Source organism: Schistocerca cancellata, chromosome 4 (assembly GCF_023864275.1).
Source record: "Schistocerca cancellata isolate TAMUIC-IGC-003103 chromosome 4, iqSchCanc2.1, whole genome shotgun sequence".
NCBI classification, from domain to species: Eukaryota; Metazoa; Arthropoda; class Insecta; order Orthoptera; family Acrididae; genus Schistocerca; species Schistocerca cancellata.
The window spans coordinates 871,610,089-871,637,079 of record NC_064629.1 but is presented as its reverse complement, the minus strand read 5'-3'; positions in this window follow the sequence as shown (position 1 = coordinate 871,637,079).

Below are 26,991 nucleotides of genomic sequence, written 5' to 3'. Positions count from 1 at the left end.
TGGGTTCACGAAGAGGCAGGAGACACGTGGGGCAGGAGAGGAAAAGGGAAGACAGGGCAGGAGGGAGCGCAGAGATACTGAAAGGAGGCACAAGAGATGGAGGGGGAGTAGGAGGGGAAAGCCGCTCAGAAGGAGGGAGGGGGAGGAGAGGGAGCCCTGAGGAGGAAGCAGGAAGAGGGGTTAGAGTTGGTAGGAAGGGTAGATGTCAGGGCGAAGCTCATCATCCGGGAAGGGTAGATGGTGGAAGTTGTGTTGGGAAAGGAGATGGAGGATGTGGAGATGGAGAGAGGGAGGGACACAACGGTAAAGGCGCAGCAACTGGTTGGGGGTGGAGAGGAAGGGAGACACCAGGGGGTGAGGGGGATCAAGGCGGCGGACAATATATAGTGTGCGGATGTGTTCAAGGAAAAGGAGAAGGTGGGGGAAGGGGATGAGGTCGTAGAGGATGCGCGAGGGGATGGAAGGCAGATGCGGAAGGCGAGGCGGAGTGCATGGCATTCGAGGATTTGGAGGGCTTTATAGAACTGGGGAGGGGCGGAAATCCAAGCGACGCTGGCTTAACAAAGAATGGGGTGGATCATGGATTTGTAGGTGTGAAGGATGGTGGAAGGATGCAGACCCCAAGTCCAGCTGGACAGGAGTTTCAGGAGGCGGAGGCGGTTGTGAGCTTTGTTTTGGATGGTAAGGAGATGGGGAGTCCAGGTGAGGTGGCGGTCGAGTGTGAGGCCAAGGTATTTGAGGGTAGGAGTGAGGTGGATAGGATGGCCATAAATGGTGAGGTAGAAATCATGGAGGCAGAAGGAGCAGGTGGTGCGGCATATGATGATCGCCTGGGTCTTGGAGGGATTAACACGGAGGAACCACTAGTTGTACCAAGCGGTGAATTGGTCAAGGTGGGTTTGGAGGGTACATTGGGACCGTTGAGGGGTAGGATAAAGGGCTAGGAAGGCGGTGTCATCAGCAAACTGGAGAAGATGAACAGGAGGGGGAGGTTTGGGCATATCAGCAGTGTACAGGAGATAGAGGAGAGGGGAAAGGACAGAACCTTGGGGCACACCGGCAGAGGGGTAGAAAGTACAGGAGTTGGAATTGTGGATAGTCACATAGGAGGGACGATGGGAGAGGAAGGAAGCAACGAGACAGACGAAGTTGATGGGGAGAGCATAGGTCTGGAGTTTGAAGAGGGGCCCGGGATGCCAGACACGGTCATAGGCGTTCTGGAGATCAAGGGAAACAAAGATAGCAGAGCAACGGGAGTTAAGTTGGAGGGAAAGAAGATTGGTAAGGTTAAGGAGCTGGTCGTCGGCAGAGAAGGAAGGCCGGAAGCCACATTGGGTAAGAGGAAGGAGGCGGTGCTGGTTAAGGTGGCGGTGAATATGGCGAGAGAGGATGGCCTCAAAGACCTTACTGAACACGGAGGTGAGGCAGATTGGACGATAGGAAGTGGTAGCAGAGGGAGGTTTGTTAGGCTTAGGGAACAGCAGGACATGGGAAGCCTTCCACGGGTCAGGGTAAAATCCAGTGGAGAGGAGGACATTGTACAGGGTAACAAGGACAGACAGGAAGGATGGAGGGGATTCCTTGAGGTGACGGTAGGTGACGCCATCATGACCAGGGGTGATGTTGCGTTTGGAGCGGAGGACGAGTGTGATGTCTTGCGTGGTGATGGGAGTGTTGATGTCTGAGGGGGGTAACCTGATCCAAGTACTGGAAGCTAGGGGCGAGTGGGGGGACAGAGGTGTCAGTGCAGTCAAGGACGGTGGGGAAGAGGGAGTAATCAAAATTGGGATCGTCAGGAATGGAGAAGACCTCGGATAGGTAGGAAGCAAAATGGTTAACCTTACTGAGGTTGTCAGGAAAGGGTCGATCGTCATGGAGGATGGGGTAATGCGGGGTGGGATGGCTGTCAGTAAGGCGGTGGAAGACTGACCAGTACTTGGAGGAGTTGACAGGGAGGGTGGAGTTGAAGCATGTGCATGTCTGGCGCCAGTCCCGGCTTTTCTTTGCTGTAAGGAGGTTCCGGATATGTCGCTGTAATTGCCGGTGGCGGGTGAGAGTATCCCCATCACGAGTGCGGAGGAAGGAGCGGTAGAGCCTGCGGGATTCACGTCGAAGAAGGACGGCCTGTGGAGGAAGCGTAGGGCGGTGAGGGTGGATGAGTTTGGTAGGGACATGAGCCTCCACAGCGTCAGTGATGGTCTTCTGAAGGAAGGAAGAGGCATGGGTGATGTCATCAGGGAGGTGAAAAGTGAGGGGGTGGCTTTCGACCTGTAAGGCAACGGATTCCCGGTAGGCATCCCAATTGGCACGGTGGTAGTCATGGAGAGACTTTGGAGGGGCAGCTGGGTGGGTGGCTGCAGTGGCGGGATGGGTAGAGGAGATGGTGAGAAGGACAGAGAGATGGTCACTACCGATGGGATCGAGGACATCAACGGCAATGCGACCAAGGAGGTTGGGGGAAGCGAGGATAACATCGGGGATGGAGTTACTTTCAGGACGGGTGTGCTGTGGGAGAGGAACAAGGTCACCATGGAGGGTGGCAAGGAACTGATGCCACCGCCGAAGGGTGGCAGGGTCACGGCTGTGGATGTTGAGGTCAGCGGCGATCACATAGGTGGAGAAGGTACGGTCAACATGGGAAATGAAGTCAAAGGGGAGAGGAGCTGCGGGGCGGATATAGATAGTGGCACAGGTGACGGTGAGGGAGGGAAAAAATAGGCTGAGGAGAAGGTGTTCGGTCAGGTCATTGAGGAGGGGTTGTGGCCGGACAGGGAGATGCCTGAGGTGGCCTATAGTGACCCCGCCTCGGGCTAGGGGATGAGGATTGTCCGTGCGGTGAAGGAGATAAGGGGAGATGCGGACTACATGGTGGGGTTGGAGGAAGGTTTCATTAAGGATGAAGGAGTCAACCTGGTGCTGGGAGAGGGTGTGCATGAAGAGGTATTTATTTGCAGGGAGGGAGTGAATGTTGAGGTAGAGGAGACGATACTCTTGACGCGCCATGAGGTTGGGGGTGGGAAGGGTGTGGGAAGGGGAGAGAGGGGCTTAAACGAGGGTGTCTAGGCGGGTGAAGGTAAAGTGGGCCTGGTTGTGGGAGTACGTGGCGTAGGTGTTTAAGTGGAAAACTGAGCAGGTGGCAAGGGAAATCTGCTGGAGTGTGTGGGGGCGCTGGAAGGGGTGGATGTTCTCCAGGACGACGGTGAGGAACCAGATGATGTCTTCTGCTGTAGGTGGAGGGCGGAGGGAATTGTTAGGGTGGATGGGTGGGTCAATGGGGTGAACGAGGACAGTGAGTTCAGGGTTGGTGGGAGGGGGCTTGGCTTTGCATTTGGAGGAATAGGTGGGGTGAGGTTCATTGCAGGTATTGCAGGATGGGGGGAGGCGAGGTTGGGACACTGTTTGAGGAAGTGGGAGGCTTTACAATGGGGGCAGGTGGGTGGGTTCTTGCAGTTTTGGGTGAGGTGGTCATTGTACAGAAGACAACACTGGCAGCGGTAGGATTAAGCAGGCGTCTGGGACCTATGTATTTGTATACCGTAAGGTAGGCCTGCCCTACGAGAATAAAGCTTTATTTGCACTTGAACTTACGACTTTGATGCCGGTTCATCTACGAATGTATGTAGAAATACGACATAGGCTAGAATGTAGCGTACCACAAAGGGCTTAGGAAAACTATTTCACATCTGTGTATCCTTTCAGATTTACGTGAGGTGAAACAAAGAAATCAACTGTTCGTCCTTCAAAAATAAAGAGGTCTTATACACTGCAAAAAGCAAGTACTGTGTTAAATATCTAAACGTTAGAAGGGAGATTTGACCTATCTTTTCCTGTAAGTGGTTGTGTGCTTTTTAGAGGTAAAATATGTCATGTACGACATCTGTCTCTTCCTGCACTGCTCTAAATTGTATCATATGGGAAACATTCGTTGAACTAAACATTTTGCTGAAGATACTTTGGTGACCATCTATACATATCAGAATCAATATTCTTCTTAACGAATCATCGTTTCATGCTGAACGTAATTGCTTAATGACAGTGTTATCAGTTACTTGAAATACACGCTGTCGGCTTATTTGACATTGCAATGCAATTTCGTAGACACGCAAATGAATCGTTGCCCGGGATTAGCCGAGCGGTCTGGGGCGCTGCAGTCATGGACTGTACAGCTGATCTCGGCGGAGATTCGAGTCCTCCCTCGGGCATGGGCATTGGTATGTGTGTTTGTCGTTAGGATAATTTAGGTTAACTAGTGTGTAAGCTTAGGGACTGATGACCTTAGCAGTTAAGTCCCATAAGATTTCAGAAACATTTGAACATTTTTTTGTAAATGAAATAAACAGTTTTCTACCAATTATTAGGTAACCATCCAAATCACATAATATAAAGTTTGTCTTCCAAAAAGTAACTTTGAAACTGTTGACCAGGGATTGAAAGCCACATTTTCAATCGCTGTTTGAAAGAACGATGAACAGATATAATTACACTGGGTGATATGGTAGAGCATGCACTGGCGATTCGATGACACATATCGTCTGGCGTAGTTGAGGCTTCGCCTTAGACTCGATGTTTGAGTGCTCCCCAAAGAAATAAATCAAGAGGAGTCAAATCGCAGGACCTCGTAGGCCGTTTGACAACAGAATTTCGCCCCATCCAATGTCCAGGAAAGCTCTCATTCAGTTTTTGCGTTGCAAAATGGAACGAGTGAGCTGGACAACCATCGTGTTGCAGTCACATACGCTGTCGAATATCCAGCGGTACCTCTCCTAGAAGAACCGGCAGAATGTTCGTCAAGAAGTGTGCTTACGAATGTCTATTTAGAACGCCTGAGGTGAAGTAAGGTCCTACAATGTAATTTCCTATGATGCACCATACGATTACGCTCCACGGCCGTTGATGATGCACCTGACGAAGCCAGTGTGGCTGACAAGTAGTGCATGTTATGCAAATTTACGTTAGCGTGGTTAGTAAACATTTCTTTATCGGTAAAGAGCGCACGTTGGAAAATTGTAGTGTCGTCTCTCATTTGCTGAAGCGCAAACCGACAAAATTCTGTACGACGTTAGAAATCACGGTCGTCGAGTGCCTGATGTAGTGACAGATGATAGGGATGGAAATTGTGTCGATTCGGGATGAGAATGACACTCGTCTAGCTGATTCCACATTTCTTGGCAATATGTCTCATACCAATGTGCGGATTCATTAGCGTCGTAGCCAGAACAGCTTTTCGTGTTCTCTGTCGGTTGCAGTCTTCTTTCTTCTCCTCGTTTTGCGGGTCAAGCAGCCTGTCCGCACTAGGATCTCAATAATTCGTGCAACTGCCTGGTGTGTCGAACATTGGCGATCCGGTTACATAGCTCTATATCACTATACTGTTTTTATGGCATTTCTTTTACATTTACCATATGTACTGCAGCGCCAAAAGAACCGGTAAAGGCATGCGTATTCAAATATAGAGATATTAAACGGGCAGAATACGGCGCTGCGGTCGACAACACCTATATAAGACAACAAGTGACTGGCGCAGTTGTTAGATCGGTTACTGCTGCTACAATGGCAGGTTATTAAGGTTTAAGTGAGTTTGGACGCAGTGTTGTAGTCGGCGCACAAGCGATGGGACACAACATCTCCGAGGTAGCGATGAAGTGACGATTTTCCCGTACGACCATTTCACGAGTGTACCGCGAATATCAGCAATCCGGTAAAACATAAAATCTCCGACATCGCTGGGGCCGCGAAAAGTTCCTGCAAGGACGGGACCAACGACAACTGAAGAGAATCGTTCAACATGACAGAAGTTCGAGCCTTGTGTGCATCTGCGCTGAAGAAATCATTGGCCGTCTCGCCTTATATACTATTTCATACTGCGGTGTGGCAGTTTTCGGTCGGCAAGAGTCCCATCAGTTCGGCAGAATCGCGGTGTCATCGCTGTTTATTCTCGCTGTTTGTTTGTGGTGTGAAGGACGTTCACTGGTCCAGTGACTGTTTGCACAAAAAGAACCAGTTTAGTGACCTATCGGCACAAATCTTTAAAAATGGATGGGAATGACAGAAGAGAGGGATGAGAATTCTCAATAAATGTTATGCAGTCGCAAAATTGCCGGGTACTGAAAATTTATTACGAAACGATGCTAAAGTACCATGAAGAAATAATTTAAGGATTTAGTTGACAATGATAGAGCAACAAATGACAACGATAGACACAGGGTATTCATTGTTCTGTACATCAAGAAGCACTTTGTGCTAAATTTGCAGGCATGCAACACGTGAAGAAACTAGTGGTATGGATGGTAAAATTTCTGAAGTCTCAAGAATTATTCCACTTTCAGTTACAACAGCTTTTGATGGAACTTTCGAAAGAGTATGGAATCTTTATTTATTGCTGTAAAGTACGTTGGTTAAGTCAAGCGGCATGCCTGGGATGATCATTTAATTTAAAACTCGCTATTGCTGAATTTATTAAGGAAAAGGATAGAATGAAATTTTCACTCTACAGCGGTGTGTGCGCTGATATGAAACTTCCTGGCAGATTAAAACTGTGTGCCGGACCGAGACTCGAACTCGGGACCTTTGCCTTTCGCGGGCAAGTGCTCCACCGACTGAGCCACCCAAGCACGACTCACGCCCCGTCCTCACAGCTTTACTTCTGCCAGTACCTGGTCTCCTATCTTCCAAACTTTACAGAAGCTCTCCTGCGAACCTTGCAGAACTAGCACTCCTGAAAGAAAGGATATTGCGGAGACATGGCTTAGCCACAGCCTGGGGGATGTTTCTAGAATGAAATTTTCACTCTACAGCGGAGTGTGCGCTGATATGAGAGTTTTTTTGCTTTTTCAGTTGAAAGGGCCTTTTTATCTACGCAGATGTAACTGACTTGTAAGGTAATCCCCACTTTAATGACAAATCATTTACGTTAAAACTTTACAGGACCTCTACATTGCTTTTGTCAGGTAGTTTTCACCTCTGAATAAGAAGGCTGGAACAGTTCTTCAGTATTTCTATCGACATGTTTTAGATAGTTTTTCGATTATGAAACTGAGCAAATCACTATTATGTGGCAACCTGCGTGTGAAATTGTCTGCATCTGTTCGTATGCCTACAGTTTGTACCAGATAAAAATCATGTATTCAGCCCACCACAAATAAGTAATTAATATCGAAAATTTGTTTTTTGTGATCTGTATTGTTGAGAAATGTGAAATATGAAACCAAGTCGTACGCAGCGCAACTGCACTGTCATTTAAGTGCGACGTGTTCGCAGTTTCCTCCCTCACCCCTCTCCACGCGTTCAGACGGGAAAGTGTTCAGCGAGGATGAGCGCTATGGGACTCGTGCCAGGGCAAGGCCCTAGAGCCGAAATCCTGGCCGCCCCTTATTTATGTATATAGACCATAACAGTGGTCCTATCACACTTCCCTGAGGCACGTCTGACAATAATCTTGTCTCTGATGAACAATTGCCATCGAGTACAGCGTACTGGGTCCCATCACCCAAGAAGTCTTCGAGACACGCACGTATCTCGGAACCTATTCTGTATGCTCGTGTCTTCATTAACAGTCTACATTGGAGTACCGTGTAAATGGCATCCGAAGATCTAGGAATATGGAATCTTCCTGTTGCCCTTCATCCATGATTCCCAGGATGTTCTGTGAGAAAAGGGAAAAATGAGTTTCGAACGAGTGATGCTTTCTAAATCCGTTCTGATTTGTGGACAGATGCTCCTCTGTTTCAAGGAAATTTGTATACAGGGTGTTACAAAAAGGTACGGCCAAACTTTCAGGAAACATTCCTCACACACAAATAAAGAAAAGATGTTATGTGGACATGTGTCCGGAAACGCTTAATTTCCATGTTAGAGCTCATTTTAGTTACGTCCACCTACGCTCAATGGAGCACGTTATCATGATTTCATACGGGATACTCTACCTGTGCTGCTAGAACATGTGCCTTTACAAGTACGGCACAACATGTGGTTCATGCACGATGGAGCTCCTGCACATTTCAGTCGAAGTGTTCCTACGCTTCTCAACAAGAGATTCGGTGACCGATGGATTGGTAGAGGCGGACTAATTCCGTGGCCTCCACGCTCTCCTGACCTCAAACCTCTTGACTTTCATTTATGGGGGCATTTGAAAGCTCTTGTCTACGCAACCCCGGTACCAAATGTAGAGACGCTTCGTCCTCGTATTGTGGACGGCTGTGATACAATACGCCATTCTCCAGGGCTGCATCAGCGCATCAGGGATTCCATGCGACGGAGGGTGGATGCATGTATCCTCGCTAACGGAGGACATTTTGAACATTTCCTGTAACAAAGTGTTTGAAGTCACGCTGGTACGTTCTGTTGCTGCGTGTTTCCATTCCATGATTAATGTTATTTGAATAGAAGTAATAAAATGAGCTCTAACATGGAAAGTAAGCGTTTCCGGACACATGTCCACGTAACATATTTTCTTTCTTTGTGTGTGAGGAATGTTTCCTGAAAGTTTGGCCGTACCTTTTTGTAACTCCCTGTATAGTCACCTGAATATGTTCAAGAATTCTGCAGCAAACTAATGTCAAGGATATTGGTCTGCAATTGCTACAGGTCTATTCTTTTATCCTTCTTATACATGAGTCAGTAGCACTTTTTAAAAGTGGCTTGGGACTTCATGTTGAGCGAAAAGTTCTTGCCAAAATCGAGGAGTACACTCCGTAAAATCGAACTGGGATACCGTCAGGACCTGACGTCTTATTTATTTTCTACTCTTTCTGTTGCTTCTCAACGCCAGGAACGCCTGTTTTTACGTTCTCCACTCGAGAGTCTGTGCGATGGACAAACGATGGTATGTCTGTACGATTTTCCTGCGTGAATGGTTAATTGCAGGTGAAATTTAAAACTTAAACTTCCCTTTGGCTGTCTTCTAGTCCTACCAAAGTATGACAACAAGAGTGATGAGGGTGCGTGTCGAGTCACAGAGACAGTCATTTTCCTCCTGCTCCATATGCGTGTGGGAGAGGATAGTACATAAATAATATCGGTACGAATTACCCTCCACCACAAATCGTACAGCTACATTCGGAGTAGATATATTATATTTGTTCGGTTACCAGCAGGCTGATAGGAATTGCAGTTGTATTTCTTCCTGTACTCGTGTAATGTGTTCTTACTATTTGCGTGAAATAGGATAGCAGCAGGAGTGCAATGATCGCTATGGCGGTGCGAAGGAGGAAACAACAAAAGACACAGGACTCGTAATCGGAAAAGCAGAGTTTCAGATCCCCGTTGGGTCATCCAGATTTGTTATTTCGTGGAATCTGTGCATCATTTATTGAAAATGCGTGGTTGGTTCATTTGAAAGGTCATGGCTGATTTTCTTCCCCATCCTGAGCTTGCGCTTCGTCTCTAATGACCTCCTTGTTGATGGAATGTTAAACTCTAAACTTCCGTCCTTTCGCAGATATTACTTCCTCTCACAGTACTTCCTAGTAAGCGTAGTGCGTGCAGTTTACAGCTTCTTCTCTTCATGATTCGTTCAAATTCGATCAGTCATCAGCTATTCCTTCGTCATCAATATGCATATCCCACACGTTACTCGAATAAATTATTCCACATAAACTAAGAATTCAGTTTTTATACACTCCTGGAAATTGAAATAAGAACACCGTGAATTCATTGTCCCAGGAAGGGGAAACTTTATTGACACATTCCTGGGGTCAGATACATCACATGATCACACTGACAGAACCACAGGCACATAGACACAGGCAACAGAGCATGCACAATGTCGGCACTAGTACAGTGTATATCCACCTTCCGCAGCAATGCAGGCTGCTATTCTCCCATGGAGACGATCGTAGAGATGCTGGATGTAGTCCTGTGGAACGGCTTGCCATGCCATTTCCACCTGGCGCCTCAGTTGGACCAGCGTTCGTGCTGGACGTGCAGACCGCGTGAGACGACGCTTCATCCAGTCCCAAACATGCTCAATGGGGGACAGATCCGAAGATCTTGGTGGCCAGGGTAGTTGACTTACACCTTCTAGAGCACGTTGGGTGGCACGGGATACATGCGGACGTGCATTGTCCTGTTGGAACAGCAAGTTCCCTTGCCGGTCTAGGAATGGTAGAACGATGGGTTCGATGACGGTTTGGATGTACCGTGCACTATTCAGTGTCCCCTCGACGATCACCAGTGGTGTACGGCTAGTGTAGGAGATCGCTCCCCACACCATGATGCCGGGTGTTGGCCCTGTGTGCCTCGGTCGTATGCAGTCCTGATTGTGGCGCTCACCTGCACGGCGCCAAACACGCATACGACCATCATTGGCACCAAGGCAGAAGCGACTCTCATCGCTGAAGACGACACGTCTCCATTCGTCCCTCCATTCACGCCTGTCGCGACACCACTGGAGGCGGGCTGCACGATGTTGGGGCGTGAGCGGAAGACGGCCTAACGGTGTGCGGGACCGTAGCCCAGCTTCATGGAGACGGTTGCGAATGGTCCTCGCCGATACCCCAGGAGCAACAGTGTCCCTAATTTGCTGGGAAGTGGCGGTGCGGTCCCCTACGGCACTGCGTAGGATCCTACGGTCTTGGCGTGCATCCGTGCGTCGCTGCGATCCGGTCCCAGGTCGACGGGCACGTGCACCTTCCGCCGACCACTAGCGACAACATTGATGTACTGTGGAGACCTCACGCCCCACGTGTCTAGCAATTCGGCGGTACGTCCACCCGGCCTCCCGCATGCCCACTATACGCCCTCGCTCAAAGTCCGTCAACTGCACATACGGTTCACGTCCACGCTGTCGCGGCATGCTACCAGTGTTAAAGACTGCGATGGAGCTCCGTATGCCACGGCAAACTGGCTGACACTGACGGCGGCGGTGCACAAATGCTGCGCAGCTAGCGCCATTCGACGGCCAACACCGCGGTTCCTGGTGTGTCCGCTGTGCCGTGCGTGTGATCATTGCTTGTACAGCCCTCTCGCAGTGTCCGGAGCAAGTATGGTGGGTCTGACACACCGGTGTCAATGTGTTCTTTTTTCCATTTCCAGGAGTGTATGTCTGTGGCTTATCGTCTCAGTTACATAATCTCATATATCTACTTCTATATCAGAACTGCAAACCACTGTTAAGTGCTTGGTAGAGGGTACATCCCATTGTACGGATTTTTCCCTTTTCATTCACGTATGGAGCGCGGGAAGAATGATTTCCTTTATGCGTGTTGTAATTAGCCATGTCCTCACTATCTTTGTGGGAGCGATATCTAGAAGGATCTAGTACATTCCTAGGGTTATCATTTAAAACCGATTCTTGAAACTTCGTAACTAGGCTTTCTGGGGATAGCTTACGTCTATCTTCAATCGTCCGCCAATTCGGTTCTTTCAACATCCCTAAGACATTGTGCGGTAGGTCGAAGAAATCTATGGCCATTCCTGATGCCCTTCTCTGTATACACTAATATCTCCTGTTAGTACTAATTGGCACGGATCCCACACGCCCGAGGGATATCCTAGGATGTATCGCACGAGTGAGTTGTAAGCAGTCTCTTTGATTGATTGCATTTCCCTAGAATTCTACCAATGAACCGAAGTCTGCTACTTGCCTTATCCACTGCTCAGGATATGTGATCGGTCCATTTCATGTACCCACAAAGTTGATTCAGCTAAGCTGATAACCTCAGTTATTTCCAGAACCGTTTGAAATATTATAGTTCTACTGTCACCCTGACGAATTGTAAACAAAAAAGATTCTCCTAGGACTAAGATAGTCTTTTTCATGTCTATATTAACCACAGAGAGATCGGTATCAAGTTCGCTTTTTCGAAATTGACCTATAGCAATTTCTGTACCTCGCAACGTTGATCTAAAAAGATGAAAAAAATTCAAGCATAGTTCACTTTCAAAAATCCGACTAATGTTCTTGGAGAAATTACATCATGCACAAACTAGGAGTTACACAGGGTGAGTCACGTAAGACCTAACACCCCTTTCAGTACGTGAACGGTTACACATATCAAAACGTGGTTTTCAGCAAATGTTAGAAAGTAGAGGGGCACATATTTTTTTGTTTGGTTAATGTTTTTAGCGCTGGTATCAACGGAGATGTTGAAGCAAGTACGTTTTTTAAACGAAATGGCATACTTTTTGTAACTGCATTCGATAGCTCTTGAGAAGACAGTTACAGTGAGATACTGTATGTTAATGTTGACGTTGAAACCTGGCGTAAAACAGTTTAAGAAGTGTCCTAGAATGTGACAGCACAGTGGCCGGAATCGCCAATAGCGGTGCAAACACCTCCAAGGAGAGCTCTCGTGCTACAATGTGTCAAAATGTCAACACATGTGTCTGTTTACGTGTCTACACGGTAGACTGCTCAGTTCTGTTTCAGCTTCAAGAATCGTCGCGTGCAGACCTGTATACCAATGAGCAGAAGTTAGGTTCAAATGCCTCTGAGCACTATGGGACTTAACTTCTGAGGTCATCAGTCTCCTATAACTTAGAACTACTTAAACCTAACTAACCTAAGGACAACACACACATCCATGCCCGAGGCAGGATTCGAACCTGCGACCGTAGCGGTCGCGCGGTTCCAGACTGGAGCGCCTAGAACCGCTCGGCCACCTCGGCCGGCGCAGAAGTTAGGTATACTACTTTTGCACTAAAGAGCCAAAGAAACTGGTACACCTGCCTAATATCCTGTAGGGCCCCAGCGAGAACGCAGAAGTGCCGCAACATGACGTGGCATTGACTCAACTAAAGTAGTGCTGGAGGGAATTGACACCATGAATCCTGCAGGGCTATCCATAAATCGGTAAGAGTACGACGGGGTGGAGATCTCTTCTGAACAGGCATCCCAGATATGCTCAATAATGTTCATGTCTGGGGAGTTTGGTGGCCATCGGAAGTGTTTAAACCCACAAGAGTGTTCCTGGAACCACTCTGTAGCAATTCTGGACGTGTGGGTGTCGCATAGTCCTTCTGGAATTGTCAAAGTTCACCGTAATGCACAATGGACATGAATGGATGCAGGTTATCAGACAGGATGCTCACAGGAAATGTCGCGAGTAATGAGGATAATGGGCATGGGGCACAACATTAGTAGTGTGTGGATAAGTTGAATCTTTGGGTCTGACGGGAGGCCTGGTAGGCTGGTTTGCGCAGTTGCAATATACACTGTGTCCGGATGGCTTAGAGGTCAGAGCATCTGCCAAGTAAGTAAGAGACCCGTGTTCGAATCTCGATCCAGCATAAATTTTCACTTTCCCCATTGACTTCAAAAAATGGTTCAAATGGCTCTGAGCACTATGCGACTTAACTTCTGAGGTCATCAGTCACCTACACTCCTGGAAATGGAAAAAAGAACACATTGACACCGGTGTGTCAGACCCATCATACTTGCTCCGGACACTGCGAGAGGGCTGTACAAGCAATGAGCACACGCACGGCACAGCGGACACACCAGGAATCGCGGTGTTGGCCGTCAAATGGCGCTAGCTGCACAGCATTTGTGCACCGCCGCCGTCAGTGTCAGCCAGTTTGCCGTGGCATACGGAGCTCCATCGCAGTCTTTAACACTGGTAGCATGCCGCGACAGCGTGGACGTGAACCGTATGTGCAGTTGACGGACTTTGAGCGAGGGCGTATAGTGGGCATGCGGGAGGCCGGTTGGACGTACCGCCGAATTGCTCAACACGTGGGGCGTGAGGTCTCCACAGTACATCGATGTTGTCGCCAGTGGTCGGCGGAAGGTGCACATGCCCGTCGACCTGGGACCGGACCGCAGCGACGCACGGATGCACGCCAAGACCGTAGGATCCTACGCAGTGCCGTAGGGGACCGCACCGCCACTTCCCAGCAAATTAGGGACACTGTTGCTCCTGGGGTATCGGCGAGGACCATTCGCAACCGTCTCCATGAAGCTGGGCTACGGTCCCGCACACCGTTAGGCCGTCTTCCGCTCACGCCCCAACATCGTGCAGCCCGCCTCCAGTGGTGTCGCGACAGGCGTGAATGGAGGGACGAATGGAGACGTGTCGTCTTCAGCGATGAGAGTCGCTTCTGCCTTGGTGCCAATGATGGTCGTATGCGTGTTTGGCGCCGTGCAGGTGAGCGCCACAATCAGGACTGCATACGACCGAGGCACACAGGGCCAACACCCGGCATCATGGTGTGGGGAGCGATCTCCTACACTAGCCGTACACCACTGGTGATCGTCGAGGGGACACTGAATAGTGCACGGTACATCCAAACCGTCATCGAACCCATCGTTCTACCATTCCTAGACCGGCAAGGGAACTTGCTGTTCCAACAGGACAATGCACGTCCGCATGTATCCCGTGCCACCCAACGTGCTCTAGAAGGTGTAAGTCAACTACCCTGGCCACCAAGATCTTCGGATCTGTCCCCCATTGAGCATGTTTGGGACTGGATGAAGCGCCAGCATCTCTACGATCGTCTCCATGGGAGAATAGCAGCCTGCATTGCTGCGGAAGGTGGATATACACTGTACTAGTGCCGACATTGTGCATGCTCTGTTGCCTGTGTCTATGTGCCTGTGGTTCTGTCAGTGTGGTCATGTGATGTATCTGACCCCAGGAATGTGTCAATAAAGTTTCCCCTTCCTGGGACAATGAATTCACGGTGTTCTTATTTCAATTTCCAGGAGTGTAGAACTTAGAACTAATTAAACCTAACTAACCATGGACATCACACACATCCATTCCCGAGGCAGGATTCGAACCTGCGACCGTAGCGGTCACCCGGCTCCAGACTGCAGAGCCTAGAACCGCACGGTCACTCCGGCCGGCCCCCATTGACTTCAAACAATGTCCGCTCGCAGCGCATGAGCGTAATTCTCTTGTGCCTTAACTATTAAATGGAATGTCGCGCTGTACCGAGTACTTCCGGGAACGAGCTAGTGTGAAGTGTGACACGCCGTGGCCGGCCCTAACAGAAATTAGCTGAAGGATAAAGCGAGGGATAGTCTGTGACTTTTGTTTGCCGATGACACTGTGGTGTACGGGAAAGTGTCGTAGTTGTGTGACTGTAGAAGAATACAGGCTACTTAGACAGAATTTCTACTTGATTTGATGAATGATACCTTGCTCTAAATGACAAAAATGTAAGTTAATACAGATGAACAGGATCGACGATCTTTAATGTTTGAATACAATATTAGTGGTGTGCTGTTTGACACAGTAACATTGAATAAATATCTGGGCGTAACGTTGCAAAGCGATATGAAGTGGAAGTTCGATAGTAGGAAAGGCAAATGGTCGACTTTGGTTTATTGGGAGAATTCTAGGAAAGTGCAGTTCATTTATAAAGGCGATCGCGTATAGAACGCTAGTGCGACACACTCTGGAGTACCACTCGAGTGTGTAGGATGCCCACCACGCGGGATTAAAGAAAGGAATCCAAGCAAAATGGAGGCGTACAGCCAGATTTGTTACCAGTAGGTTCAATCAGGACGCAAGTATTAGAAATTGGTCCGTGCACTCAAATGTGAATCCCAGAAGGTAAGATGTTCTTTTCGTGTGGCACTATTGAGAATATTTAGAGAACAAGCTCGTGCAGCTGACTGCAGAATGATTATACTGCCACCAACGTATATTTCGCGTAAGGACCACTAATGCAATACAAGAGAAATTAAAACTTGTAAGGAAACATACCGGGTGGTCCACTGATAGTGACCGGGCCAAATATATCACAAAATAAGCATCAAACGAAAAAACTACAAAGAACGAAACTCGTCTAGCTTGAAGGGGGAAACCAGATGGTGGTATGGTTGGCCCGCTAGATGGCGCTGCCATAGGTCAAACGGATATCAACTGCGTTTTTTTAAAGTAAGAACCCCCATTTTTATTACATATTCGTGTAGTACGTAAAGAAATATGAATGTTTTAGTTGGACCACGTTTTTTTCTTTATGATACATGGCGCTGTAATAGCCACAAACGTATAAGTACGTGGTATCACGTAATATTCTGCCAGTGCGGACGGTATTTGCTTCGTGATACATTACCCGTGTTAAAATGGACCGTTTATCAATTGCGGAAAAGGTAGATATAGTGTTGATGTATGGCTATTTTGATCAAAATGCCCAATGGGCGTGTGCTTGTATGCTGCTCGGTATCCTTGGCGACATCATCCCAGTGTCCCGACCGTTCGCCGGATAGTTTCGGTATTTAAGGAAACAGAAAGTGTTCAGCCACATGTGAAACGTCAGCCACGACCTGCAGTAAATGATGATGCCCAAGTAGGTGTTTTACCTGCTGTCGCGGCTAATCCACACATCAGTAGCACACAAATTGCGCGAGAATCGGGAATCTCAAAAACGTCGGTGTTGAGAATGCTACATCAACATCGATTCCACCCGTACCATATTTCTATGCACCAGGAGTTGCATGGCGACGACTTTGAACGTCGTGTGCAGTTCTGCCGCTGGGCACAAGAGAAATTACTAGACGATGACAGATGTTTTGCACGTGTTCTATTTAGCGACAAAGCGTCATTCACGAACAGCGGAAACGTAAACCGGCATAATATGCACTATTGGGCAACGGAAAATCCACGATGGCTGCGACAAGTGGAACATCAGTGACCCTGGCGGGTTAATGTATGATGCGGCATTATGGGAGAAAGGATAATTGGCCCCCATTTTATCGATGGCAGTCTAAATGGTGCAATGTATGCTGATTTCCTACATAATGTTGTACCGATGTTACTACAAGATGTTTCACTGCATGACAGAATGGTGACGTACTTCCAACATGATGGATGTCCGGCACACAGCTCGCGTGCGTTTGAAGCGGTATTGAATAGCATATTTCATGACAGGTGGCTTGGTCGTCGAAGCACCATACCACAGCCCGCACGTTCACCGGATCTGACGTCCCCGGATTTATTTCTGTGGGGAAAGTTGAAGGATATTTGCTATCGTGATCTACCGACAACGCCTGACAACATGAGTCAGCGCATTGTCAATGCGTGTGCGAACATTACAGAAGGCGAACTACTCGCTTTTGAGAGGAATGTCGTTACACGTATTTCCAAATGCATTGAGGTTGACGGACATCATTTTGAGCATTTATTGCATTAATGTGGTACTTACAGGTAATCGCGCCGTAACAGCATGCGTTCTCAGAAATGATAAGTTCACAAAGGTACATGTAGTACATTGGAACAACCGAAATAAAATGTTCAAACGTACCTACGCTCTGTATTATAATTTAAGAAACCTACCTGTTACCAACTATTCGTCTAAAATTGTGAGCCATATGTTTGTGACTATTACAGCGCCATCTATCCCAAAGCGAAGAAAGTGGTCCAACTAAAACATTAATATTTCTTTACGTACTAGACGAATATGCAATAAAAAGTGGGGGTTCCTATTAAAAAAAACGCAGTTGATATCCGTTTGACCTATGGCAGCGCCATCTAGCGGGCCAACCATAGCGCCATCTGGTTTCCCCCGTCAAGCTAGACAGGTTTCATTCTTTGTAGTTTTTTTCGTTTGATGCTTATTTCGTGAGATATTTTGCCCGGTGACTATCAATGAACCACCCTGTATTGATAGTCGTTTTTCCCTCGCTGCATTTGCGAATGGAGCATGAAAGAAAATGACAAGTAGTGGTTTTCAGAGTACGTGTGCAAATGTAGATATACGGTGCCGTCACCAGCACTGTCACCCTGTCTTCCTTTAATATCAGTTCTCTAACAACTAGCTTTCGTATTATTCATAAAATTATGTCCAAATCGTACTGCATTTCTTTACTATCTCTCAATGATGAAACGTTATCATGGACAACAGCATCGTCATAGAACAACTTGAGAAACCTGCTTATCGTGATCTTATAAATCGCTTATGATTTTGAGAACGTTGGTGATCCTATAACGACTGCTTCTGACGAGCCAGACATTATTTCCGTTTTTCTTGTACATTCGGTTTCCAGTAAAACTTTCTGGGTTCCATTAGTCAAAACTGTTCATAAAGGAGGCTCTGTTTCATACTATATTGGTTATTAGTCGACACTATGGTACATGACACACATCCATGCCCGAGGCAGGATTCGAACCTGCGACCGTAACAGCAGCGCGGTTCCGGACTGAAGCGCCTAGAACCGCTCGGTCACAGCGGCCGGCGAACGTCATTATGTTTGGGGTTAGAATATGCTCTGGTAACCGGCAATAGACCGATGTTAGGGATTTGGTCCATTCATAGACTTACTGCTATGAAAAGCATGCATGATCGTAATTGACTTGTATTCCACAATGTCTTTTTAATTTGACACTAAACGTACTTTATAAACTATACGCTTTTTGCCATGCAACTGTTCCCTTATGTCATTTCCCAGTTTTACTTTCGTTTATTACCTTAGCTGAAATTCTGAGGTCTCCAGTACTTTGTGTTGGGCACAAACTTTTGGTTCCTGCTATGCGATTTTTCAGTGTCTGCTGAGACACAACTTCATATGGAAACGAAACCTACAGTATATGCCAAATAATTTAATCCACATTAGCATTCATATTTGTTATCCAAAGAAGCTCGAAACAACATTACTGTATTTGCATATACAATGAGTAAATTTTTACTCTCTCTTGCAGTCGGCTATCTGACAGTTAGTAAAAAACTGATTTCTAATTAAATATGAGTTAAGATACAGAGTGAGGCAATTTCATATCAAGCTTCAGATTCTCCTAAATCACTGAAATCTTATTCGGGATGGTTTCTCTGCGACAGCCACATTCGATTTCCCTTCTCATCCTCCGAGCTGTTAATCCATTTCTAATCAAGTTGTCGCCGATGAGAAGTCATATTCTGACTCTTCCTACCTTCCTTCCTTCCTCCAAGATAGCCTCTACACTCATTGGAATCTACAAGCATCGTTATCTGTCAACATTTAGCAAATGTTCCCGCCGCGCGGGGTAGCCATTCAACGAAACATCATCGATATGGGCTTTCGGAGCCGAAGGTCCACTTGTGTACCCGTGATGACTGCACAACACAAAGCCTTACGCCTCGCCTAGCCCCATGATCACCAACATTGGACTGTTGATGCCTGGAAACATGTTGCCCGGTCAAACGAGTCTCGTTTCAGATTGTATCGAGCGGATGGACTTGTACGGGTATGGAGACAAACTCGTGAATCCATGGACCCTGCAAGTCAGCAGGCAACTATCCAAGCTGGTGGAGGCTCTGTAATGGTGTGGGGCGTGTGCGGTTGGAGTGGTATGGGACCCCTGATACGTCTAGACACGACTCTGACAGGTGACACGTATGTAAGCATTGTGTCTGATCACCCTCATCCATTCATGTCCATTGTACATACCGAGGGACTTGGGCAATTACAGCAGGACAATGCTACACCCCATACGTCCAGAATTGCTACAGAGTGGCTCCAGGAACACTCTTATGAGTTTAAACTCTTCCGCTGGCCACCGAAATCCCAAGACAGGAACATTATTGAGCATATGTGGGATACCTTGCAACGTGCTGTTCAGAAGAGACCTTCACCCCGTCGTACTCTTACGGATTTATGGACAGCCCTGGAGGATTCATAGTGTCAATTCCCTCCAGCACTACTTAAGACATTAGTCGAGTCCATGTTGCGGCACTTTTGCCAGCTCGCGGGGGCCCTACACGATATTAGGCAGCCGTCCAGTTTCTTTGGCTCTTCAGTGTATATTAAGCCCTGTAGACTGTATTATTCTTAGAAATTCAAAATGATCTCAGTGATCGAGGTATTTTTACCTTTGTTGTTGTCGTGGTCTTCAGTCCAGAGACTGGTTTGATGCAGCTGTTCAGGCTGCTCTATACTGCGCAAGCCTCTTCATCTCCGAACAAATACTACAACTTACATCCTTCTGAATCTGTTTAGTGTATTCATTTCTTGGTCTCCCTCTACGATTTTTACTTTCCACGCTTCCCTCCAATATTAAATTGGTGATCCATTGATAGCTCAGAACGTGTCCTACCAACCGATCCCTTCCTCTAATCAAGTTGTGCCATAAATTCCTCTTCTCCCCAGTTCTACAATTCTACTCAGTACCTCCTCATTAGTTACGTGATCATCAGCATTATTCTATAACACCACGTTTCGAAAGCTTCCATTCTCTTCTTGTCTACACTCTTTATCGTCCACGTTTCACTTCCATACATAGCTACACTCTATACAAATACTTTCAGAAATGGCTTCCTAACACTTAAATCTATACTCGATGTTGACAAATTTCTGTTCTTCAGAAACGTTTTTCTTGCCATAGCCAGTCTATATTTCATGTCCTCTCTGCTTACCATCTATTTTGCTCCCAAAATAACAAAACTAATTTACTACTTTAAGTGTCTTATTTCCTAATGTAATTCCCCCAGTATCACCTGATTTAATTCGACAACGTTCCATTATCGTCGTCTTGCTTTTGTTGATGTTCATCTTACATCCTCCTTTCAAGACACTGTGCATTCCGTTCAGCTGCTCTTCCAGGTCTTTTGCTGTCTCTGACAGAATTACAGTGTCGTCGGCAAACCTCTCAGTTTTTATTTCTTCCCCATGGATTTTAATTCCTACTCCAATTTTTTCTTTTGTTTCCTTTACTGCTTACTTAATATACAGATTTAATAACATCGGGGTAGGTTACAACTCTGTCTCTCTCCCTTCTCAATCATTGCTTCCATTTCGTGCCCCTAGACTCTTGTAACTGCCATATCGTTTCTGCACAAATTGTAAACAGCCTTTCGCTCCCTGTATTTTACACCTGCCACCTTCAGAATTTGAAAAAGTGTATTCCAGTCAACATTGTCAAAAGCTTTCTCTAAGTCTACAAATGCTAGAAACGTAGGTTTGCCTTACCTTAACCTATCTTCTAAGGTGCGTCGTAGGGTCAGTATTGCCTCGTGTGTTGCAGCATTTCTACGGAATCCAAACTGATCTTCCCCGAGGTCGGCTTCTACCATTTTTTTTTTCATTCGTTTGTATAGAATTCGTGTTAGTATCCTGCAACAGTGACTTATTAAACTGATAGTTCGGTAATTTTCATACCTGTCAACACCTGCTTTCTTTGAGATTGGAATTATTACATTCTTCTTGAAGTCTGAAGGTTTTCCGCCTCTCTCATATATCTTGCTCACCAGAGGTTATCAGCAGTTCTAATGGAAAGTTGTCGACTCCCTGTGCCTTGTATCGACTTTTGGCCTTTAGAAGTCGGTAACGATTCGTTAGATTCTACAGCAAAAGAAGTGTCGACTGTGACATATCTAGACTTCTAATTAGATAACTTTCATTGAGCAACGAATGCGATACTAATACCAAGGTAAGGCCGGGGCGGACAAATACATGAAAACACGAGAAACGTAACACATTACCATAACTGTAGCCGTGGAGGAGAACCGTTGGCATTCACAGCAGCCTCCAGTCGTCTCGGAATGGATAAATACAAGACGTGTGTGGTTCTCAGAGGAATCTTGTTCCATTCTTCCTGCAAAATAGTGGCAAGCTCAGGAAACGACCACGTACCCTTCTCTCCAAAACAGACCACAAAGGCTCATTGAGATTCGACGACTGTGGTTCAAACAAATGGCTCTGAACACTATGGGACTTAACTTCTGAGGTCATCAGTCCCCTAGAACTCATAACTACTTAAACCTAACTAACCTAAGGACATCACACACATCCATGCCCGAGGCAGGATTCGAACCTGCGACCGTAGCGGTCGCGCGGTTCCAGACTGTATCGCCTAGAACCGCTCGGCCAGCGCTTGTGGTGACCAGGGGAGATGCGCCAATTCATCTTCGTGCCTACAAAACCACTCCCGGACGGTGCGTGCTGTGTGAAAAGGGGACCCGTCTTCTTGTAATACAGCATCACCATTAGGGAACAAATATTGCAACCATGGGATGGTCACATGGCAGTAATTCGACCTTGCAGAGTAACCGTGGGGTCCATGGCACACCACAAAATGGCAGCCCAAATCATCAACGAACCCCGCCATATTTCACTCTTGGCGGCAAGCAGTTTGCATCGTAGGCTTGCGACGGCGTACGCTAGACGTAAACTCGGCTGTAAGTTGGAAACAACGTGAAACAAGACTCATCCGATCAAATGAATATCTTCCACTGCTCCATAGTCCTTCACCGAGCGAGGTGGCGCAGTGGTTAGCACACTGGACTCGCATTCGGGAGGACGACGGTTCAATCCCGTCTCCGGCCATCCTGATTTAGGTTTTCCGTGATTTCCCTAAATCGCTTCAGGCAAATGCCGGGATGGTTCCTTTGAAAGGGCACGGCCGATTTCCTTCCCCATCCTTCCCTCACCCGAGCTTGCGCTTCGTCTCTAATGACCTCGTTGTCGACGGGACGTTAAACACTAATATCCTCCTCCTCCTCTCAATAGTCTTTCGTGTTTTTTGACGCTCACAGGGTTCGCGAGTGTGACTTTCATATCTGCAGTGACTTCTGCAACTTTCGCCCATTATTTTTTAGCACGGCCCTCTTCAATGACCGTTTGTCACGATGACTTACCATACACTTTCATTCGCGTTGTGATTTGGCGGATGAAGTTTTCCGCTTTCACTCTACATGCTATAAATCTTCGATATGGTGCACCTCGAAAAGTCAAACACTTCCGCTACCTCGAATACGGAAGCATCCACCATGCGAGTACCAACAATTTTCCACTGTTCAAAGTCACTTAGATCCCTCCTGATGCACTCACAACTAAACAGAACACTGTTCTGAGCACGACTGACACTCGCAACGTATTGAGTACACATCACAGGTTCCGGTTCGTGGACAGATGCAATAGCCCAACCTCCTGGTGGCTCGCATCTGCATTTTATGTCCAGGCATACATTTCATGCAGTGTTTCCATATTTTCGTCTATTCCCTGCATGAATCAGATGTTCACAACACGACTGATTGATAATTTTCTAGATCTGGAGTTGTTTAAATCATTAGCTGTTGGCACATGATAGACTTCATACCTAAAATACAGCCGACACCAGTGCGTACTCAGGCGTGCCCAGCGAGGGGAGGGCAGCTGCAGTCTCAAACCCTCCTGCCATCCCCTTAGTAATGGGAACACGCATCGTACCCGCTACACAAAAAAATATCAATTTGGTGTCAGCTTGACGGAAGTCAAAACGTGTGATGGATATTGATTAGTAGTAAGTGGCTCACCCGGAGCCATCTATCGTTTTATCTCAAAACTACACTCCTGGAAATTGAAATAAGAACACCGTGAATTCATTGTCCCAGGAAGGGGAAACTTTATTGACACATTCCTGAGGTCAGATACATCACATGATCACACTGACAGAACCACAGGCACATAGACACAGGCAACCGAGCATGCACAATGTCGGCACTAGTACAGTGTATATCCACCTTTCGCAGCAATGCAGGCTGCTATTCTCCCATGGAGACGATCGTAGAGATGCTGGATGTAGTCCTGTGGAACGGCTTGCCATGCCATTTCCACCTGGCGCCTCAGTTGGACCAGCGTTCGTGCTGGACGTGCAGGCCGCGTGAGACGACGCTTCATCCAGTCCCAAACATGCTCAATGGGGGACAGATCCGGAGATCTTGCTGGCCAGGGTAGTTGACTTACACCTTCTAGAGCACGTTGGGTGGCACGGGATACATGCGGACGTGCATTGTCCTGTTGGAACAGCAAGTTCCCTTGCCGGTCTAGGAATGGTAGAACGATGGGTTCGATGACGGTTTGGATGTACCGTGCACTATTCAGTGTCCCCTCGACGATCACCAGTGGTGTACGGCTAGTGTAGGAGATCGCTCCCCACACCATGATGCCGGGTGTTGGCCCTGTGTGCCTCGGTCGTATGCAGTCCTGATTGTGGCGCTCACCTGCACGGCGCCAAACACGCATACGACCATCATTGGCACCAAGGCAGAAGCGACTCTCATCGCTGAAGACGACACGTCTCCATTCGTCCCTCCATTCACGCCTGTCGCGACACCACTGGAGGCGGGCTGCACGATGTTGGGGCGTGAGCGGAAGACGGCCTAACGGTGTGCGGGACCGTAGCCCAGCTTCATGGAGACGGTTGCGAATGGTCCTCGCCGATACCCCAGGAGCAACAGTGTCCCTAATTTGCTGGGAAGTGGCGGTGCGGTCCCCTACGGCACTGCGTAGGATCCTACGGTCTTGGCGTACATCCGTGCGTCGCTGCAGTCCGGTCCCAGGTCGACGGGCACGTGCACCTTCCGCCGACCACTGGGGACAACATCGATGTACTGTGGAGACCTCACGCCCCACGTGTTGAGCAATTCGGCGGTACGTCCACCCGGCTTCCCGCATGCCCACTATACGCCCTCGCTCAAAGTCCGTCAACTGCACATACGGTTCACGTCCACGCTGTCGCGGCATGCTACCAGTGTTAAAGACTGCGATGGAGCTCCGTATGCCACGGCAAACTGGCTGACACTGACGGCGGCGGTGCACAAATGCTGCGCAGCTAGCGCCATTCGACGGCCAACACCGCGGGTCCTGGTGTGTCCGCTGTGCCGTGCGTGTGATCATTGCTTGTACAGCCCTCTCGCAGTGTCCGGAGCAAGTATAGTGGGTCTGACACACCGGTGTCAATGTGTTCTTTTTTCCATTTCCAAGAGTGTATTTCACCATCTGCCACTATTCTCCTTGCAACTGAAAATGCCCGCTGGCGTTAGATTCTAAAAGCTTCTAGAAGTCGTGCACTTTATTCGTTATATTTTTTCTCTTCTTGTGAGCAAATGTCAAAAATTATTATAATGTGAATATGAAAAGTATAAGCATGTAACTGGAATACACGCAAGTCTCATACAAACTATACTCTCTCAGTTAAGACGATTATGGTTGGTAGGTATCTAGCAGAAAGTGGAATTGTTGGTATGTTCTACGTTATGATTAATACAGTTTTTAATAGTTTTCATTTTATAACGAAATGACTTTCGTATCCATCACCTCTTCCCCTTCCACAAAATTAACATGAACTCCTTCCTTCCCCTTCTTCGCACAGATCCCCCACGTGCTCTATAGTTTTCATATCATTGGAAGACAGTTAAAGTACTCACACATGCATGTAATGGTAAACGAAAGAACATTTACTAACCTACATGCCTAGAAAATCGTCTGTTACTGTCAAGTTGCCCATTTTAGTCAATGGATACCAGTATTACACATCAAACGAGGCCATTCATTTCACGCAAGACAATGATTTGTGGCGTACCGTACCAGTACCACTTCATATTCCATTCACCGATGTTGCATGAAAATAACGACTTCTTCTGTTTGTGCCGTAAACTCTCTCATTTTATCGGTACAGCTTCTCAGCGATACGAACAAAGAGGAGCGCCGCATCTTGATGCACGTTCATGCGGATTACGACGATTTCTCAATAGCTAAATACGCTGCCCTTTACAACAGCAGTGATTTGTGTGTTTGATACACCGTGGCTGCCAGTGTGTGGTCCCGTTCCTGTTATATAACACCGTCTGAATTGTGTATACTGAAGCAGTTCTTTATTCATTTAATCTTTGTTTTTGATAAATGCCATTCATCCAAATAGCTTACTTGCTTACGGATGTCTTGGATGTCTTGCTAGTCCCCCCCCCGTCATACCGACTGCTATCTTTCTCAGCACAGACGCCCCGCTCCGTTCGTTTTAAAGATGCCGAGTATAATTAACAATGTGTAAGTCCCTCTGTTGTTATTATCACAGCGTCACTCTTCGGTCAAGGCTTTCCAATAAATTTTCATGACCTGAAAGCGGCACTTATTTCCATTATCTTGAAGCATATAGAAGAATTCTGATCTGGTATTTAGACAAATTGTTGTGATTGTGGTGTAAAATCGAGACTCCAAATCCTCCTGGAGGTTTTCAGGTACAGATTTGGGCTTTGAGCAGCGCTGTCTGGGAAACTCCAACGGATTCATTGTTGAAAAGTTCCTTGCATTGTGTAAAGAATTATTTTCATGTTGACAGAGAAATTTTATAATTCTAAACTATTGGTTCAATGTGGGAAACACGCTGCTGTCTAAAACATTTTCATTAATAACAGTATCATTTTGTTATTGACCAAAACTAATGATACAATATAAAACCAGAAAAAACACCACCGACTACCATACCACCTCTACTGAATTTCACTGTCTTCATAGTACAGGTAAAAACTTGTCCCCCAAAGTCCATCATCCTCCCACACAATAAAACCGTCTTTCCTTCTTTCTTGGGCAAGTGACTGCTTTGTTTACACAAATCCTAGCAACATGAGGCATTCGTTTTTATAAAATGTAGCTACTGGTCAACAATACGATCGTGTAAAACTGTTGCTGTCACCTCTTGACGGACCTTTCTGAATTCTGTCACTGGCCTGAGTACCCCGAAGAGTAATATTAGTATTCTACGACAGCTGACAGATACATCTCTTGCCTGGTTCGTATAGACCTCTCCTAGAGGTCAGGCACAGAACTAATTTCGTACTTTTACCTTTTAAGTTACTGAGTTCATTGTTTTCATGACTTCTCTACTTTGCAAAATTAGCATGGTGCCTCAGCTTATGGGACTCCTGTCCGGCCGGCCGGAGTGCCCGAATGGTTCTAGGCGCTACAGTCTGGAACCGTGCGACCGCTACGGTCGCAGGTTCGAATCCTACCTCGGGCATGGATGTGTGTAGTGTCCTTAGGTTACTTAGGTTTAAGTAGTTCTAAGTTCTAGGGGACTGATGACCTTAGAAGTTAAGTCCCATAGTGCTCAGAGCCATTTGAACCATTTTTTTTTTTAACTCCTGTCCGCTTCTATAAATTTATTCGAACCTAATTCTCTTCGTTGAATTAATCCGACAGAAAACCCTTCTATTGTGTTATTGTGTTAAAGCACCATGACTACACTTTCCCTTACAAGGGGACCGCCCTTACTCGTCATCACCGATTTCGTCCAAATTCATGTTATATGCAGGACTTAGCCAGGAATGAAAGTGACAGAAGTTGAAGCTACAGATGGTCACGCGTTTAGGAAAAAA